General features: G+C 42.9%; 3 non-coding genes across 3 annotated transcripts; all 3 read left to right on the top strand.

Moving 5' to 3' along the window:
• Nucleotides 1-5,328: 5,328 nt before the first annotated feature.
• Nucleotides 5,329-5,402, top strand: TRNAI-AAU (transfer RNA isoleucine (anticodon AAU)). Its single transcript has one exon. It is a non-coding gene; the product is annotated as a tRNA-Ile (tRNA).
• Nucleotides 5,403-8,994: 3,592 nt separating this feature from the next.
• Nucleotides 8,995-9,069, top strand: TRNAI-AAU (transfer RNA isoleucine (anticodon AAU)). Its single transcript has one exon. It is a non-coding gene; the product is annotated as a tRNA-Ile (tRNA).
• A 3,593-nt stretch (nucleotides 9,070-12,662) lies between these two features.
• TRNAI-AAU (transfer RNA isoleucine (anticodon AAU)) lies at nucleotides 12,663-12,736 on the top strand. Its single transcript has one exon. It is a non-coding gene; the product is annotated as a tRNA-Ile (tRNA).
• Nucleotides 12,737-12,968: the final 232 nt, after the last annotated feature.

Genomic DNA, 12,968 nt, shown 5'->3' with positions numbered 1-12,968 from the left:
GAAGTATAGCATTGGGTACAGATTGAATAGGCTGGTGATTATCCTGAAATTTACTGTTTTAATATGGGCATATTATTCTGTGATGCAGTATTAGGTTTGTGTTATTAATGCGAAGTCTGCACATCTTTATGCAATAATTTTCTTTTATATATAGAGTGTATTTTTTGTAAGGAACTGAAAGCAATAACATAATATACTCTACTGTAGTCAAATACATAATGGCTGCAGCAGGGATGTCCCAGCCTCCTCCATTCTTAAACGAAATTGGTGAACCATTGCTACCCTGGAGGGAATGGTCTAAATTATTTGAATCTTATTTAATTGCTATTGGGGGAGAAAAGTTCACATCATTAAGGAAGCAACATATTCTACTACATAACTTAGGAATACAAGGAAGAAAAGTGTATGAGAACATTTCAGCTAATGAAGGAGAGGGAGAGGAGGATGGTGAGAACTCAGATGTGTTTCAACAAACATTGTACAAGTTGGAGAGTCATTTTGGGCACAAAGTTAATATTGTCCTAGAGCGGCATAGATTATTCAGTAGAGTACAAGCCAAAGATGAAAAGGTTGGCACCTACATAGCTTCCCTGCGAGGGCTGGCTCAAACATGTGATTTTGGTGAGTTAGAAGACTCATTGATCCGTGATCAGTTAGTTAGATGCACAAACAACCTAAGGGTACAAGAGAAGCTCCTTACTTACAATCCTACTCTTAAAGAGGCTGTGGATATGGCAAGGGGCATTGAACATACAGTAGAATGCATGAGAGAGATTAAGAATACACCTGAAGTGGAAGGAGTGAAGGAAATAAAAGGCGGCAAGGCAAGGGATGAAGGGGTAATGGTTAAAGATGAAGTTTCAGAAGTATTAGCTACCAAAACAAGGAGAAATAGTGATGAAGACATAACAAAAGGCAGATGCTTCAGATGTGGGAATCCCAAACATCTAGCAAATAGTCCTGAGTGCCCTGCGCGTGGGTGCTTGTGTAGGAAGTGCGGGACTAAAGGACACTATGCGCGGGTCTGCAAAAACAATAGAAACTTCAAGAAAAAAACAAATAGAGTAGAAGAGGTCACTGATTCAGGCACGAAATTCATTCTGCAGGTTAAGAGTAATCAGGTAAAAGAACCTTTCAATAACACCTATCCTGTGTGTGACGTTAGTCTGGATGACATTGAGGTACAGGTCTACGCCGATTCTTGTTCACCGTATACATTCTTGAATTATCAAACGTTTGTTGACAAGTTCCAGGAGAAAGGTTATGAACTGCATGCGGCCAATATTAGACCAGGAGGGTACAACAACGATCCCATACCTCTTAAGGGAATGCTAGAACTAGATATCATGTTCAAGGGCAGACATACCACAGGTATGGTGTACATCACGGAGAGGGGATCCAACTTGCTGGGTTGGAGGCACCAGAGGGAACTGGGAATCAAACTGGATCCCAATGGCGAGGAACAGGTGTTACTAGTGGATTTGCATAATCTCTGTGAAAACATATGTGAGGAATATCCCAAGTTGTTCGAGAATAGGTTGGGATTGTTGAAAAACTTCCAACACAAAATTAAACTTAAGGAGGGGGCTACACCAGTAGTACATAAAGTTAGAACGGTACCATATCTAATGAGGGAACCCCTGAAAGAAGAATTGGACAAATTAGTTGAATTGGGTGTTATAGAACCGATTGAAAGTTCATTATGGTTGGCACCGATAGTTGTCACCAAGAAATCCAACGGCAGAGGCATTCGTCTGTGTGTGGACTTGAGGGACTTAAACACAAATATATGGGTAGATAGATTCCCCCTACCTAAAATAAATGAAATGATAAGTATGTTGGGTTCCGCCAAACACTTTAGTGTAATTGACTTATCTTCTGCATATCACCAAGTGGAGTTGCACCCATCTTCATATTCTCTCACTTCTTTTATCACTCCATTTGGGGCGTTTAGATATCGCAGGATGCCATTTGGTCTCGCATCAGCGGCAGCGGTATTCCAAAGAATCATGCAGAAGGTTTTGCAGGGAATCAAACAAGTAATGTGCTTCCAGGAGGACATACTAGTGTATGGAAGTACAGAAAGTGAACATAATTTAACACTAAAAGAAGTATTCCAAGCCCTAGATGAAGCTGGCATGACCATCCGGAAAGAGAAGTGCCAATTGGGTGTCGATTCAGTAGAATACCTGGGGCACAAAATAAGCAAGGAGGGCGTGGAACCCAAATGTGATCTAGTAGTGGCGGTGAAAGAAGCTCCAGCCCCAACCACTAAAGAAGAGTTGAGATCGTTTCTGGGTTTAGCTGAATTTATGTCAAAATTTGTGTATAATTTTGCTACAGTTACAGCTCCCATGAGGGCATTATTAAAAAAATATATACCATTTGATTGGAACAAAGACTGTCAAATTGCATTTGATGAAGTTAAAGAAGCCATTATCCATTGCCCTATGTTAGGAAATTTTTATACCACCAGGAAAACTTGGCTTACTACAGACGCGAGTGGAAAAGGTTTAGGGTCCACTCTATCTCAGTGGGTAAATGGACAGGAGAGAATAGTGGCATTCGCATCCAGGTCACTAAAGGAGGCAGAACTAAACTATTCCACAATAGAGAGGGAGGCTTTAGCCTGTTTTTGGGCAATCAATCATTTTAAATTTTTCCTGTGGGGGTTACCATTTGTAGTTAGAACGGACCACAAACCCCTTATTTCATTATTTACTGTTAAGGGTAAGGACCAAGCTACCCCCCGGATTGCAAAATGGATTATGGGGTTGGAAGGCTTTAACTTTGACATGCAATATGTTCCAGGAAAAAGAAATATTGTAGCCGACTGTCTCTCAAGATTACCTAGGAAGGGAGGAGAGGAGGAGACCATTGAGAGTTTTGATCCTGTGCTCCATGTAGAATTGTCGGGTATCACTAAAGAAGAATGGGTCATAGCTACTTCAGGGGACCCGACCTTGCAAACCTTGAAAACCATGATTGTGAAGGGTTGGCCTGATAAATGCCAACAGGTCAAAGAAGACGTAAGGGGATATTGGGAGGTACGCTCAGAACTTCATCTAACTAAGGAACTTGTAATGAGAGGAGAGAGAATAGTTCCCCCTGAGGCACTCTGGAGGAAACTTATAGATTTAGCACATGAGGGACACTTGGGAAGAACTTTGACCAAGAGCAGACTACGAGCCTCCTACTGGTTCCCCACTATGGATAGGTTAGTAGAGGATATCGTACGTGATTGCACCCATTGTTCACTAAGTGACAAGACCAGAAGTACACGTAAGGCGCCCCTATCCCCAGTTGAGGTCCCCACTAAACCTTGGGACAAGCTAGGGTTGGACATAGTAGGACCCCTAACGTGCCCTGGATCAAGAGCTAGGTTTATCTTAGTATTAGTTGATTATCACACACACTGGGTCATGACCAAAGCTGTGCATAATGTAACCACACTGGATGTAATACAATTCCTTAGGGAGTCCTTTTCCCGTGAAGGGATTCCTAGCACATTAGTAACGGATAATGGGGTGCAGTTTACTTCAAGCACCATGTTGGAATTTTTGACAGTCAGTGGAATAAAACATCACCGAACAGCATTATATAACCCAAGGGCAAATGGTCTCGTTGAAAGGGTAAACAGAATGGTCAAAGAATGTTTGCAGTTAGCCAGCGTATCTCGTGAGTCAGGAGAGGGTGCAATTGAACGTAGCTATGGTCTTACCATACCACACCCAATTTGGTCACAGGAGTATCCCCTTTCACGTCTCTCAAGGGTAGGCAACCAGGAACTAAGTTAAACTCGAATTGGTTGAAAGGAGGGGAGCCTGTCATAGTCCATCGCAAGGAAGTAATGACAAAAGTGGAAGAGAATCAGAGGAAGTACCAGGAATGGTACAATAACAAATTTGGTACTAAGAGCAAACAATGGGTGGTAGGACAATGGGTCAGGATAAAGCTTCCGGGTTCCACTCGAAGAGAAGGTAGTCGGTTCTCCAGACCTTTGAGAATATCTAAGGTACATAAGAATGTTGTAACTATGGAGGATGGCCGTGTGTGGAGTATGGACCGCTTGTCTGCCATCCAGATCGATCCAAGGAAGTCTGGAGAAGGGTTTGGTGAGGAGCAGCAGTGATCTTGGAAGTGTTCAAGTTCACTTTTCCCCTGTAGAAATGTTATTGATATTTCATAAGGAATGATATTCTACTTTTAACAATTGTATCTTAGCCACAACTCTAATCCTTCTTGGTGGGGAAGGGGAAGTGTTGTAATGTGTTGTTCAATTAACCCAATATATGTAACATAGTTATTTTCCTAAGTTAGGTACACTATTATTATTATTCTAATAATCTTATTTCCTATTTACTAAATCTGTGTAATCTACAGTGTAATTATACTAGTGAATTGGTGCATTCCAACCATTCCTATAGAATGTTGACGAATGGTACAATCTGGAGTGCACCTTAGAATGTTGGATGAAGAGAGTTGGTGGAAGCTTGAGAGAGGGTGATAAGCAGTGAACTGTGAAGGTGTAATGCAAGGAGTTTACCAATAAACCTACGTTAATCATCTGGGCTACTGACTCTGATTACAACATAGACCTATTTAAACATTGCAGTTAAGTTCTGTTACTGTTTTAAAAATGCAATCAAATACATGACCCCAAATATACTATTCTGGTCAGGCCTGCCCTACTAACCAATTGCAGTGTCATGCTCTGCTGAGTAAACTGATCTCACGACAGTGAGGAATGCACAGGCCGGGTGGTGCCCAGCGCGCAAAAGCGCGCCTTCTTGTGTTGTACGTCTCTTCGCGCAAATGCAAACTCAGATTTCCTGCACTGTGGACGGCAGGAGAGACATGGGAAGGCGCAGTAGGGAAGGCTTGAGCAACGAACCGTTGGCTGTTTTGTTGTTACTTTGTTGACATGAGCTCAAGTAATTTGAAGCAGAAGGAACGGCCAGACCTAAAAAAAACTCTCTTACCTCCAACGCCGAATAACCACTATAATTATAATATCTCAAAAGCAGCTGGCCTTGTAAACTTAATGAGCAAGCAAGCCGATGCATTTTGGGTTTTGTTGCAAAAGAATAAAAATACTATCCCTCCTTTCCTTTTTTTCCGGCAACAAGCGATGTTACAAAGATATCACAGCACACAGTGAGATTGAGTGAAAGACGAGGCACTGAGGCTGGCGTGCAGCACTCCATAGCTCTTGTTATTGTAATCCAGACAGGGTCGGAAGGAGAAAAGTATGAAGGAATTGCGATAGTGAGACCACCTCTTCTATCTATCTGCATTACATGGAAAAAGGATATCTTTAGTACTCTTGGCTGGTTAGCTCAGTTGGTTAGAGCGTGGTGCTAATAACGCCAAGGTCGTGGGTTCGATCCCCGTACGGGCCAGGTTGCATTTTTTCTCTCAACTAAACTCATTTTTTCTCATTTAATCAAGCTCTTATAAATCCATACACTCTGTTGCTCCAGTATACGTTCACTTTCCATTAGTCCTTCTTTTGCCACTGCTGACCAAAGCTCAAGCCGGCAGCGCCAGTAGAACAACACAAGTGCAAGGGATTGTTTCTCCAAGATGGAGACACTGCCTCAGACTATGTCTCGTGAGAGGTGGAGGGAGACCAAGAGCTGATTATTAGATGCGTGGGGATAAGAGGAACATAACTCAGGTGAACAGATTCTGGATAGTGATGCTATAGCTAGGATAAGCAACGTTACAGGGGAAAGGATAGGAAAATAATTAGGTGACAGAAGTATAGAAGTGGCTACAAGGGGGTGTGTCTCTTAAGAGGGCCGAAAGATACACTGAAGGCGAAGGTGAAGTGAAAGAAGAAAGAAAGATCAAAGGAAGTCGACAGTGATTGAGAGAAAACTCACAAAGGCAAATTGAGCAAAAGACAAGGCCTGAGGAGTTAGACTACTTCAATTCAAATTTACGCCGCAGATGAGCATGACAACTGACCCTTGTACAGTGGTGCTGAAACAATTTTCAGTGTGGGGGTGCTGCCATCAAAGGGCTTCTGAAAATCCAGGAATCATACAAAGAACTAGTCCTGCGGAATGAGCCACGCACATTCAGAAAGAGTGGTGATGCGTTGGTTACTTATTGGTAATCTTCATTAGCCTTAGTCCATTGCGTCCTTGTGACAGTCATTACAAAGTAAGGTGATGTCACCTTCCAACAGGAAGAAAGAAGAGGAGGATCCTTAAATGCTAGCCCCATGCACCCAACCTGGGTGCCAAGCCCTTGCCAAAGGACTGATGGGAAGGTGGGCAGGATGTAATGTTTGTGACAAAGACAAGATGGACTAAGGGTAATGCAGAGTTCAAAACATTGGTACTCAAATGCAAAACCGAAAAATTATTAAGCCATAATGCTTGACAAATGTATGCTCTGAGGACCAAGTAGCCACCCTAGGAATTTCCTAGATTGTTACTCACTGGAATTCAACCCAGGAGGTGGCCATTCCTCTCGTAGACCATCCCTGAACTGGAAGATATTCTTAAAAGCCTTGCAAAGCCAGAAAAATTGACAACTTAATCCACCTACTCAGAGTCATAAAAGTCACCTTCTTGTCTTTTCCAGGCTGTCCAAAAGTCACAAACAAGGAGTCGGTTTTCCTGAACTGCAGAGGCCTGGTGACATAAATGAAAAGAGCTCTTTAAACATCAAGTGTATTCAGAAAATATTCCTCCGGAGAGGAAGGAGAGGGAATGAAAGAAGGAAGAATTATTTCCTAAGATCTATCAAAAATAGACTTAACCTTTGCAGCAAAGGTAAGGCTAGGCCTTAAAGTTACCCCATCTTCCAAAGTATCAAATGAAGAGAGGACAGCATTTTAAGGCTCCCAGCTCCCCAATTGTTCTCAGCAAGGTGATAGGAAATAGGAAAATAACTTTATAGGAAACAATCTTTATGTCTACAGTATCCAGATCCTCAAAGAGATAAAATTGCAAAGCCTATAAAAGAGTAGGAAGATTCTGAGTTGGAGAAAAGGGATGTTTCAACTGTTCTTACAATTGACAAAAGATCAGAACAGTCTAGACACCAAAGATTGTAACATCTTCGAAGGTACAGAAAAGTCCCTAAAAACCTTTATCGCAAAGCAATGAGCTTTCAGTGTGGAAAGAGATTCAAGTGAAACCCATTCAGAAGAAAATGCAAAATAGCAGACAAACTACAGGTAGGTGCCAAAAGATCATGAGCAGAACATCAGGTCTCAAAAGACTTCCAGTTCTTTGAGTAAGACTTCGAAGTAGAAGGCCTGCTGGAGTGCTGAATTAACTCCACTAAGGAAGAGGAAAGACCCTTTGCTAGCAGTCCAGACTTCTCAACCTCCAAAGCGATAGAGTGAGTTGGAGCAAGAAGGTCAGGGACGACGTTCTGAGAGAGACACACTTGAGCAGTACCCAAGGAGGTAGAAGAGCCAGGGGTTCAGAAGAGGAAACCATGACATCTCTGGCCAATAAGGGCCCACAAGAATAAAGTTCCCTCGCCCCTGCTGAGACTTGAAGAGAACCATCTGGATCAATAAAAAGTGGGGGAATGTATAAAGGAGACTTCTCAGCCACTTTATCACCAATACGTCCACTACCTAGGCTCCTTGTTCCGGAAGCCTGGATCAGAATCGACAAAGATGAGCATGGTCCTTGTTTGAAAAGAGATCCAGAAAGGGTTTCACAAACTCTCGGCATATCTCTCAAAACAACGACCTGGATAACGTCAACTCCAGCAAATTTGGAAACCTCCAGCTGTCTGCCATCACATTGTCGGTGCCCTTGATGTGTACTGCCGACGTGTGCAACAGGTTGATCTCTGCCCAATAACCCAATTGTTCTGCTATTGCATTGAGGGATTTTGAATGCATGCTTCACTGTTGGTTAATGTAAAAGACAGCTACCTTATTCTCTGTCTTTACTAGCACATTTTTTTGAGACAGATGATGATGGGAAAACTTCAAAGCCCTGAAGATTACCATCAACTCCATCTATTTCCATGACCTCTGACTCTCTAGGAAAGACCACTTGAATCAACAGGATCAGTCCAACACAGTAGCTCTCCAGCCAGGTTTGCTGCATCTGTTGCGAGGAATTCAGGAGCATCCAGGTGTATTAGTGTCCACTTAGACCAGTGGTCTTCAAACTCTTTAATGCCGCATCCACCCAATGGGAAAAAACAACAGTGGTGCCTCCCCTCTGAATTGTACACAATTCTTCTATTAAATTGACACTGTTGAAATATGTCTAGACCTATTTAAACATTGCAGTTAAGTTCTGTTACTGTTTTAAAAATGCAATCAAATACATGACCCCAAATATACTATTCTGGTCAGGCCTGCCCTACTAACCAATTGCAGCGTCATGCTCTGCTGAGTAAACTGATCTCACGACAGTGAGGAATGCACAGGCCGGGTGGTGCCCGGCGCACAAAAGCGCGCCTTCTTGTGTTGTACGTCTCTTCGCGCAAATGCAAACTCAGATTTCCTGCACTGTGGTCGGCAGGAGAGACATGGGAAGGCGCAGTAGGGAAGGCTTGAGCAACGAACCGTTGGCTATGTTTTGTTGTTACTTTGTTGACATGAGCTCAAGTAATTTGAAGCAGAAGGAACGGCCAGACCTACAAAAAACTCTCTTACCTCCAACGCCGAATAACCACTATAATTATAATATCTCAAAAGCAGCTGGCCTTGTAAACTTAATGACCAAGCAAGCCGATGCATTTTGGGTTTTGTTGTAAAAGAATAAAAATACTATCCATCCTTTCCTTTTTTTCCGGCAACAAGCGATGTTACAAAGATATCACAGCACACAGTGAGATTGAGTGAAAGAAGAGGCACTGAGGCTGGCGTGCAGCACTCCACAGCTCTTGTTATTGTAATCCAGACAGGGGGCGGAAGGAGAAAAGTATGAAGGAATTGCGATAGTGAGACCAACTCTTCTATCTATCTTCATAACATGGAAAAAGGATATCTTTAGTACTCATGGCCGGTTAGCTCAGTTGGTTAGAGCGTGGTGCTAATAACACCAAGGTCATGGGTTTCGATCCCCGTACCGGCCAGGTTGCATTTTTTCTCTCAACTAAACTCTTTTTTTCTCATTTAATCAAGCTCTTATAAATCCATACACTCTGTTGCTCCAGTATACGTTCACTTTCCATTAGTCCTTCTTTTGCCACTGCTGACCAAAGCTCAAGCCGGCAGCGCCAGTAGAACAACATAAGTGCAAGGGATTGTCTCTCCAAGATGGAGACACTGCCTCAGACTATGTCTCGTGAGAGGTGAAGGGAGACCAAGAGCTGATTATTAGATGCGTGGCGATAAGAGGAACATAACTCAGGTGAACAGATTCTGGATAGTGATGCTATAGCTAGGATTAGCAACGTTACAGGGGAAAGGATAGGAAAATAATTAGGTGACAGAAGTATAGAAGTGGCTACAAGGGGGTGTGTCTCTTAAGAGGGCCGAAAGATACACTGAAGGCGAAGGTGAAGTGAAAGAAGAAAGAAAGATCAAAGGAAGTCGACAGTGATGGAGAGAAAACTCACAAAGGCAAATTGAGCAAAAGACAAGGCCTGGGGAGTTAGACTACTTCAATGCAAATTTACGCCGCAGATGAGCATGACAACTGACCCTTGTACAGTGGTGCTGAAACAATTTTCAGTGTGGGGGTGCTGCCATCAAAGGGCTCCTGAAAATCCAGGAATTATACAAAGAACAAGTCCTGCGGAATGAGCCACGCACATTCAGAAAGAGTGGTGATGCGTTGGTTACTTATTGGTAATCTTCATTAGCCTTAGTCCATTGCGTCCTTGTGACAGTCATTACAAAGTAGGGTGATGTCACCTTCCAACAGGAAGAAAGAACAGGAGGATCCTTAAATGCTAGCCCCATGCACCCAACCTGGGTGCCAAGCCCTTGCCAAAGGACTGATGGGAAGGTGGGCAGGATGTAATGTTTGTGACAAAGACAAGATGGACTAAGGGTAATGCAGAGTTCAAAACATTGGTACTCAAATGCAAAACAGAAAAATTATTAAGCCATAATGCTTGACAAATGTATGCTCTGAAGACCAAGTAGCCACCCTAGGAATTTCCTAGATTGTTACTCACTGGAATTCAACCCAGGAGGTGGCCATTCCTCTCGTAGACCATCCCTGAACTGGAAGATATTCTAAAAAGCCTTGCAAAGCCAGAAAAATTTACAACTTAATCCACCTACTCAGAGTCATAAAAGTCACCTTCTTGTCTTTTCCAGGCTGTCCAAAAGTCACAAACAAGGAGTCGGTTTTCCTGAACTGCAGAGGCCTGGTGACATGAATGAAAAGAGCTCTTTAAACATCAAGTGTATTCAGAAAATGTTCCTCCGGAGAGGAAGGAGAGAGAATGAAAGAAGGAAGAATTATTTCCTAAGATCTATCAAAAATAGACTTAACCTTTGCAGCAAAGGTAAGGCTAGGCCTTAAAGTTACCCCATCTTCCAAAGTATCAAATGAAGAGAGGACAGCATTTTAAGGCTCCCAGGTCCCCAATTGTTCTCAGCAAGGTGATAGGAAATAGGAAAATAACTTTATAGGAAACAATCTTTATGTCTACAGTATCCAGATCCTAAAAGAGATAAAATTGCAAAGCCTATAAAAGAGTAGGAAGATTCTGAGTTGGAGAAATGGGATTTTTCAACTGGTCTTACAATTGACAAACGATCAGAACAGTCTAGACACCAAAGATTGTAACATCTTCGAAGGTACAGAAAAGTCCCTAAAAACCTTTAAAGCAAAGCAATGAGCTTTCAGAGTGGAAAGAGATTCAAGTGAAACCCATTCAGAAGAAAATGCACAATAGCAGACAAACTACAGGTAGGTGCCAAAAGATCATGAGCAGAACATCACGTCTCAAAAGACTTCCAGTTCTTTGAGTAAGACTTCGAAGTAGAAGGCCTGCTGGAGTGCTGAATTAACTCCACTAAGGAAGAGGAAAGACCCTTTGCTAGCAGTCCAGACTTCTCAACCTCCAAAGCAATAGAGTGAGTTGGAGCAAGAAGGTCAGGGACGACGTTCTGAGAGAAACACACTTGAGCAGTACCCAAGGAGGTAGAAGAGCCAGAGGTTCAGAAGAGGAAACCATGACATCTCTGGCCAATAAGGGCCCACAAGAATAAAGTTCCCTCCCCCCTGCTGAGACTTGAAGAGAACCATCTGGATCAATAAAAAGTGGGGGAATGTATAAAGGAGACTTCTCAGCCACTTTATCACCAATACGTCCACTACCTAGGCTCCTTGTTCCGGAAGCCTGGATCAGAATCGACAAAGATGAGCATTGTCCTTGTTTGAAAAGAGATCCAGAAAGGGTTTCACAAACTCTCGGCATATCTCTCAAAACAAAGACCTGGATAACGTCAACTCCAGCAAATTTGGAAACCTCCAGCTGTATGCCATCACATTGTCGGTGCCCTTGATGTGTACTGCCGACGTGTGCAACAGGTTGATCTCTGCCCAATAACCCAATTGTTCTGCTATTGCATTGAGGAATTTTGAATGCATGCTTCACTGTTGGTTAATGTAAAAGACAGCTACCTTATTCTCTGTCTTTACTAGCACATTTTTTTGAGACAGATGATGATGGGAAAACTTCAAAGCCCTGAAGATTACCATCAACTCCATCTATTTCCATGACCTCCGACTCTCTAGGAAAGACCACTTGAATCGACAGGATCAGTCCAACACAGTAGCTCTCCAGCCAGGTTTGCTGGCATCTGTTGCGAGGAATTCAGGAGCATCCAGGTGTATTAGTGTCCACTTAGACCAGAGGTCTTCAAACTCTTTAATGTCGCATCCACCCAATGGGAAAAAAAAACATTGGTGCCTCCCCTCTGAATTGTCCACAATTCTTCTATTAAATTGACACTGTTTAAATATGTCTAGACCTATTTAAACATTGCAGTTAAGTTCTGTTACTGTTTTAAAAATGCAATCAAATACATGACCCCAAATATACTATTCTGGTCAGGCCTGCCCTACTAACCAATTGCAGCGTCATGCTCTGCTGAGTAAACTGATCTCACGACAGTGAGGAATGCAGAGGCCGGGTGGTGCCCGGCGCACGAAAGCGCGTCTTCTTGTGTTGTACGTCTCTTTGCGCAAATGCAAACTCAGATTTCCTGCACTGTGGTCGGCAGGAGAGACATGGGAAGGCGCAGTAGGGAAGGCTTGAGCAACGAACCGTTGGCTATGTTTTGTTGTTACTTTGTTGACAAGAGCTCAAGTAATTTGAAGCAGAAGGAACGGCCAGACCTAAAAAAAACTCTCTTACCTCCAACGCCGAATAACCACTATAATTATAATATCTCAAAAGCAGCTGGCCTTGTAAACTTAATGACCAAGCAAGCCAATGCATTTTGGGTTTTGTTGTAAAAGAATAAAAATACTATCCATCCTTTCCTTTTTTTCCGGCAACAAGCGATGTTACAAAGATATCACAGCACACAGTGAGATTGAGTGAAAGAAGAGGCACTGAGGCTGGCGTGCAGCACTCCACAGCTCTTGTTATTGTAATCCAGACAGGGGGCGGAAGGAGAAAAGTTTGAAGGAATTGCGATAGTAAGACCAACTCTTCTATCTATCTGCATTTCATGGAAAAAGGATATCTGTAGTACTCATGGCTGGTTAGCTCAGTTGGTTAGAGCGTGGTGTTAATAACGCCAAGGTCACGGGTTTGATCCCCGTATGGGCCAGGTTGCATTTTTTCTCTCAACTAAACTCTTTTTTTCTCATTTAATCAAGCTCTTATAAATCCATACACTCTGTTGCTCCAGTATACGTTCACTTTCCATTAGTCCTTCTTTTGCCACTGCTGACCAAAGCTCAAGCCGGCAGCGCCAGTAGAACAACACAAGTGCAAGGGATTGTCTCTCCAAGATGGAGACACTGCCTCAGACTATGTCTCGTGAGAGGTGGAGGGAGACC

Source organism: Pleurodeles waltl, chromosome 12 (genome assembly GCF_031143425.1).
Source record: "Pleurodeles waltl isolate 20211129_DDA chromosome 12, aPleWal1.hap1.20221129, whole genome shotgun sequence".
Classification (NCBI taxonomy): Eukaryota; Metazoa; Chordata; class Amphibia; order Caudata; family Salamandridae; genus Pleurodeles; species Pleurodeles waltl.
The sequence above is the reverse complement of the archived record's forward strand: the minus strand, read 5'-3'. Positions and strand labels throughout refer to the sequence as shown.